The sequence below is a fragment of the Pongo abelii genome, chromosome 11 (genome assembly GCF_028885655.2).
Source record: "Pongo abelii isolate AG06213 chromosome 11, NHGRI_mPonAbe1-v2.0_pri, whole genome shotgun sequence".
Classification (NCBI taxonomy): Eukaryota; Metazoa; Chordata; class Mammalia; order Primates; family Hominidae; genus Pongo; species Pongo abelii.
In genome coordinates, this window is record NC_071996.2 from 66,499,008 (window position 1) to 66,506,313 (window position 7,306).

Below are 7,306 nucleotides of genomic sequence, written 5' to 3' on the forward strand. Positions count from 1 at the left end.
GGTAAGGCTGGGTGGCAGAAGTCTACTCTGATTATGTAGGGCCTTATCTGCCATTGCGCAGATGTTGGCTTTTACTCTGAAGGAAATAGAATGCCAACGCAGGCTGTTAAGTATGAAAACGACATGACTGAATGTATATTTTAGGAAGATCACTAGTTCTGTGTTAAGAATAGATGAAAGGAGACACCAGGGTAGAAGGACAGTAATCAGTTAGGAATGACTTCATTAGTCTAGGCAAGAGATAATAGGATAATGTAGGTGTATTCATTTCCTAGGACTGCTCTAACAAATTACCATAAACTGAGTGATGTAAAACAACCAAAAATGTATTCTCTAATAGTCTGGAGGCTAGAAGTTTGAGATCAAGGTGTTAGCAGGGCCACTCTTCATCTGAAGGCTCTAGGAAAGAATCCTTTCTTGCCTCCTCCAGCTTCCAGAGTTTGTCAGCAAACCCCTGGTGTTCCTTGGCTTGTGGCAGCAAAACTGCAATCTCTGTTTTTGTCTTTACAGGGCCATCTTTCCCTCAGATTATGTCCATGTCTGAAAATTTCTCTCTCCTTATAAGCATGGCCTGTCCCTAATCCAGTATGACTTCATCTTAACTTGATTACATCTGCAAAGACACTATTTCTTAATAAGGTCTCATTTTTAAATACCAAAGGTAGGGCTTCAACATATTCCTTTTGGGGGGATACACTTCAACCCACAACAACAGGTAGAACTAATAAAGGTAGTAAACAGTGATGAGATTCTGGGTGTGTTTTGAAGGTAGAGCCAGCAGAATTATCTGAGGCGATGGATGTGGGATGTGAAAAAAAAAAGAAAAAAACAAAAAAGTCTCCAAGGTTGACTTAAGTTTTAACCTTCATTCATCTGCTAATTTAGTTACCACTCACACATCTGTTTTTTAGCTTTCTAAATCCTGTTGTTGTTGGATCCTTTTCTGTTATTTTCTCTTGGGAGTTTATGACTTTAAGAAAAATCACTAGTTAGGCATTTTAGTGAGGTTTGGAAAAGAATTGTAGCAAACACATAGGTATATAATCAGCCATGTTTACCCAGAAGTTATCTAAGTTATCTCCATGGGGACACCCAGGTTTTACGGAGGCTGAAGTTTGTTTATTTTCAGGATCTATTTTAAGAAAAACTAAACTATAAATAGAAAACTATTATATTAGGGTTGCCCTTAAACCTGGGCAAGAGGGGGTCCCTGTTATGGACAGAGACATACATGCATAAACATACATACAGTTTATTAAAGAACCCCAGCTCCTCTGTCACTTGGGATTTTGACACACAAAGCTAACTCAGAGCCACCTGTAAACCCAAACCTGTGCCTCCATGACTGACACCTTTTAGGCCACAGGGAAAGGCTTTTCCACATTTCATGTTCTATGGTCTCAAAACAAAAGGTGACCATGTCTATACATCAGGAAGATTTGGGGAGTTTGCTGCTGTCAACATCTGAGATGTACATCAAACTTAGAGGTGATTTGAGCAGCAAAAGTACTAGGTTAAGAGAAAAGACAAATTAATTATCTTGTTAATTCCTTCTGCTGAGCAAGCATCACTGCAAGAGAGTCTAGCTTCTTGAAGTTTCCCAGTACTGCCAAGGATTTATTCATGCATTAGTTCTCTTATTTGTTTATTTTCTTATGCTTCTATACATTTTTTTTGTATGAATTCAGAGGTGCTTCCACAATAAGCATGGTGCTCACAACGGTTGTAGTAATGGCAGCTGAAAAACACTTTTCAGGGGTAGACGATTCATATTATTCTTAAATTAGTATATACATAGCTCTAGATACAAGCGATTGAAGTGAATATACATTCTTTACCTCACTATGTGCATCTAGATATTGCCTTAAGAGAATATAAATTACAATATAAGTGACAGCTATAGGATCTTAATTTTATAGGATAAAATTAAAATGTTTGACAATACTTTTTGTAACAATAATACATCATGTATGAATTCTTATAATGTTTGAACATGATAATTTAAAACCAATGGTTCAAATCTCAATCTAAGTATCACTTTAATAAGTTTATTGATAATTCCAGTTTCTACTGTCTCAACAAAGTTCCTTCAAATTGAATTCATTTAAAAATTTATTAAATACTCAAAAAAAGTTGATAATATGGCATCATTATCAATAAAATACAAATTATCTAAAATCTTGAATATTACAATATACATAGTGCTCTTGCTGAAAAGTAAAAAAAGGAAAAAAAATCTTTAATTTATGAATTATGTACATTTTTGTTTTTGCCATACGAAAATCACCATCCCCTCAACAGAATACCTGGATCTATACAATAATTAATTTCAGTCATGACATTTGCCCAACTTTTAGTCATCTAAAAACAACCTTTTTAAAAAACATTTTTCTCAAATTTATCAATATGGAGGTATACTTGTGAAGATTGGAGATTATAATTTATTTATAATTGTTAGCATGTTTAAAATTTACACATTTAATCACATGGTATGGGTGCACCTCTGTTGTACTATTCCCTAGATCCTAAAAATGTCAAGGGAGAGTGGGCCTGTTCAAACACTTTTATTTAGAATGAGAAAAAATTCAGGCCAATGTACAAATTCCAAAAAATGGCCATATTCCTAATTCCAGACAAAAAAGACTAACTTTTTAAAGCTAATTCATTGCTTAACACAACCTCCATATTTTTCTAGTTTTTGGATGCATACTCTTTGATTGCATCTTCATATAATAAAAACTTATATTTTAATAGAGACACTAATATACTTCAGTAATTCTTAGCATGATCATTAGAAGTTTATCCATATTTTTAGCTTAGAAATATTTTTGCAGCTTCACAAATCATTATTGGTAATGTCCTAGAAACCTTAAGATTATTATCACATTTGGGACAATCTCTATGAAGTTTCTTTCATATGTGAATTGTTAGAACTAAACTTTCTACCGTCACTGCTATGCTTTGTGCCCTGAAATACACCGGAATTCTGATATATTCCATTTTTATTGGTTCCCCTGAAAAATAAATTAGGGTGAGCTATATAGATGGTGTGTTTGGAATTGCATATGCTACATTTTTAAGTATATTCCTGACAGAAGATACCTTTTATATTCATTGGGTGCTGATGAGGTTTTTGATGACAAATTTACAAGTGTGATGATTCTCACAGTTTTTCCCAGAGGACATGCTTCTGTTGTGATGGGCCCTCTGCCTCTGCCTTTCCTGTCACAATGCTAGGTATGCTGGCACAGGTTAAGAGAAGTGGGCTGCAGGAGCGCATCTGGCTGCTGTTCCTATAAAGGGATGGCTAGCAATGATTTCATGTCACACAGATATGCCTGAGAATCATATACATAGATGTCAGTAAGCCCAAACTAAGTGTATCCCTAATTCAACTCAACCCCTCTTAAGCCAGATTCCTCAAATGCCCATGGCTTCTCTAATGCCACCAGACACAAGGAGGAGTGTGTGGAGTGGAAAGTAACATGACTCTTTAAACAATTGTGGGTAAATGCCTTGGTTTTGCAAATATTACAGAAATCCATGACCATGTGAACACACTGCTTGGCCCTCTTTCAAGGTCTTGGAAACAGGCCTGTGTTAATGTGGGCTCTGCAGTTTAAGCTTCATCAGCTTCACAGCAGAGCCACTCTAATTCCTGTATAACGTTGCTTTGTTGTCGCCATTTATTGCTCTGAAAGCTTGGCTAACCAACAACTGGAGGTTCTTCACTTTTGAAGGTTTCCATTGCTTTATATAGGATAATAAGTACAGTGTAGATGATATAGATTTCACTTTTGTTTGCAAATTTCAGCCATAAAGCTTTTATAATAAGAATAACATCAGCTAGTGGGCAACCAATTTTTGTTTTTCAGAAGCTATAAAAAGCAAGTGTAGAATTGAGCTGGCACATGAGGCAGCACACGGAGAAGAAGAATGAACTTAAATGAAAGCACAATCTGGAAGAATAACTTCAAAACAATGCACACAGGACCAGAGCCCTGCTGCTACCGTTTATGATTCCCTCAAAGCCCAGTGCTCACATCCTTCGCCGTTAGCGCCATGGCACACTCTTGAGGCAATGAGCAGGTCAGGGGGGCGCGGGCTCTGGATTCTCACATGGTAACATGAAGAAAATCAATTTCAATCCTCCAAGGATGATACACTGCAACTGCAGGTCACTAAACACTATCAGTTCTCTAAGACCCTTGAGACTTGAGGGATTTCCAAAAATTACCACACCTCAAATTTTGGCCTAGCATATACTGTATTTTACATTTCCCCCATTTTCATCTATATGGATGGGAGAAAGAGGAAGAGGCATATAAAAGTATGGTTAACTACCTGAACTTCCTGGTTTAAAAATGTCTGTTTTTAATAATACATTCCAGGAGTTCTAATCCACCAATACAAAGATTGACTACTGTATTGATCCATATAAGGAAAATATTTGCATCTTTTTGGGAAAAAAATCACTTATTTTACCACTGGACACAGTCACTATTGTCTTGATAAATACCAGGACAAGGTTAAATATTTTAGTGAGATTTAGTATGAGCCGTCAAGGACTAGCAAAGTAAGAAGCATAAGACTGGCATGTGTCTCAGAGCACCACTCTCCACTTTGCTTGTATGTAGCCTAGCTTAATTCATCTAATTATTACAAACCTCAATTTAATCATCTATAAAAAGGAATAATAACTTCTATCCTATCAATGTTAAAGGACTGTTTTAAAGATAAAATAAGGAAACTACATATAAATGCTTTTTAGATTGTGAAATGTTATAACATTTATTATATTTATTTTATAACATATTATTATATTTATTTTTTAATAGCTGAAACTGATACCCTAAAGGAACAGGCTTTTTGACTGAGGTAGGGGTGAGATACAAAAAATAGAGGTGAGAATGGATATTTAGTGTATGGTACAAATTGAGGACAAAGTAAACCCAGATTGGCCAGTGGGAAGTCTGAGGCATCACAAGATCCCAGGAGGGCTTTTGAATAAGAGCATGGAACAGTCAAAGAAAGTAAGATCCAAGAATCACAAGAGGGAGTTTTAACTACTTTTAAGTCAAATTTTACAATTTCTAGGTAGAAAACATACAGGGATTTTACATGCCTAAACAATACAATCGATGCAGTATAATCTGGTTTAGAAATTCCCTTACAAGTTAAGCATAATTGGAAGACACATTTACTTTCTCAAATTGCGAATCTTCCAGAGTTGCATTACACAAGCTGGCAGATTAGTACTCCTCCAATGCATTTATTAAATGCTCATTTGTCCACAGTGTTAGTGTGTGACATATAATGTGCTAGGAAACCCATTTCAGTTTCCTGTATACTCCCAGCTCTTTATATACTAAAGGAAATTATGAAGGGGTGTTAAAATATTTATAGATACAATAAAGTCAGTGCTCAAAATCTGTCTAGTTGCTTCTGTCCTAAAGTCAGCATGTTTGGCAATGCAGTTTAAAGGAGAAAAAAAGCAGTTTGTCTACAGTGGAAAGCATTCATAAGTGTTCCAGTGAAACAAAATTTATCCAACTTTTTATTTTGCCCTTCTTAAAATGGCCATTCTGTTCACATATTGAAAAGCTGGATGTCAATCATTTTGATTTTAGGATTATTATGAGAGACTTTAACTCTGACTGAAAGCAAACGAGACAGAAATCCCTGAACAGGAGAGTGGTTTGTTCCTTACTCCCGTTCTAAAACATGCCAGATTAAGGTTTCTCACTGCTTTTGCTTTACTAAGGCCGGGATGTTTGGTGACATTATCACATTATTAAGAGGGCACTTCTTGCCTGCATCACTAGTTCATGTTTGCAAATTTCTGTTTCCCAAACGCAACAGACCTCTCCCCTTGGGTATGCTGTGCTGGGAGAACTTCACGGACCTGGCAGTCTACCATGTGAGCATCAGTGATGGGCAGTGGACAACAAGGGCAGCAATGAGCCACATCCCAGGAGCAGGTAAACCCTCAGGATTTCTGGCTGCGACAGTTATCACTCAATAGAAGCAAAATAACAGCAGAAAACTGGAGGAATTATCTGTGTCTAGCAGAGAGGAGAGTGCTGAGAGCTCTAGAATAGAGAAGGAATTGTAATAAGAGCTCTAGTTACACAGAATAAATGCCAGATAAAGGTAGGAAGCTAATATGAACCATCTGATGCGCAAGAACTCAGAATCCACCATCTAAGACTGGCTGTAGTGTTGTGGAATGAGGTATAAATCTAGCTGCTAGACCATTCTGCCTGCTGGATTCCCACTTTTTCAGGACTCAAGGCTCAGTTATGTATTTTGGGATTATTTAAGTCCCTGTTCTTCAAGGTTTATTATTTGATACTTGTCTGCAGCATTAATAAAAAGCCCATCTAACAAAGCCAGCTAGTAATAATCATAAAATAGTGACTAGTGGTATATATTAATTGTTGGATGTGTGGCATACAATGTTCTAAACAAAGTGCTTCATGTTATGGAATAGATGCAGTTATGTGTTTATAGAGTTATTCATCATAGTTATTAAGATATGTTTTGAAAACTCACTAATGGATATTGTGGTTTGCTTATTCAGTATTCAGAAGTAAGCCTTGATTCATTTTGTGTAGAATAATCCTGTTCTCTTACTCAGATCCTTGATTGGTTCAGGGCTTGACATGAAATACAAATCTGGGCCATGAAAATGAAGAGAAGTTTTCTGGCGACTTCTTTAAAAGTTCTGCTTGGGCACGGCATGGTGGCTTATGCCTGTAATCCCAGCACTTTGGGAGGCCAAGGTGGGTGGATCATGAGGTCAGGAGTTCCAGACCAGACTGACTAACGTGGTGAAACCCCGTCTTCACTAAAAATACAAAAATTAGCCAGGCATGGTGGTGCGCGCTTGTAGTCCCAGCTACTCCGGAGACTGAGGCAGGAGAATCGCTTGAACCTGGGAGGTGGAGGTTGCAATGAGCCAAGATCATGCCACTGCACTCCAGCCTGGGCGACAGAGAGAGACTGTGTCTCAAAAAAACAAAAACAAAACAAAACAAAACAAAACAAAAACGGTTGTGCTTCACTTTTCCATGAGAGCTTCCAGGAGTAATCACGTTACAGATGAGACAGACTGTGGGTGAGGAGATGATACTGTTTCATAGCTGTTGGACTACTGTAAAGCCCAGGCCATTTCCACTGGAACATTTAATTGCATTCTTATTTATGCCACCACATGTGTTAGAGAGAATAATTCGTCCCTCCCACCCAAAGATGTTCACATCCTAATCCCTGGAACATGTGACTATATTACCTTTTATGGCAT

General features: G+C 37.2%; 1 long non-coding RNA gene across 1 annotated transcript in view; it reads left to right on the forward strand.

The window, feature by feature from the left end:
• The window catches only part of LOC129057878 (uncharacterized), a 30,692-nt gene extending 24,711 nt beyond the window's left edge, over nt 1-5,981 (forward strand). Inside the window, exons 2-3 of the long non-coding RNA XR_008522657.2 lie at nt 3,876-4,089; nt 5,863-5,981. This is a non-coding gene — a long non-coding RNA (uncharacterized LOC129057878). The remainder of the gene's footprint in view (nt 1-3,875; nt 4,090-5,862) is intronic.
• Nucleotides 5,982-7,306: the final 1,325 nt, after the last annotated feature.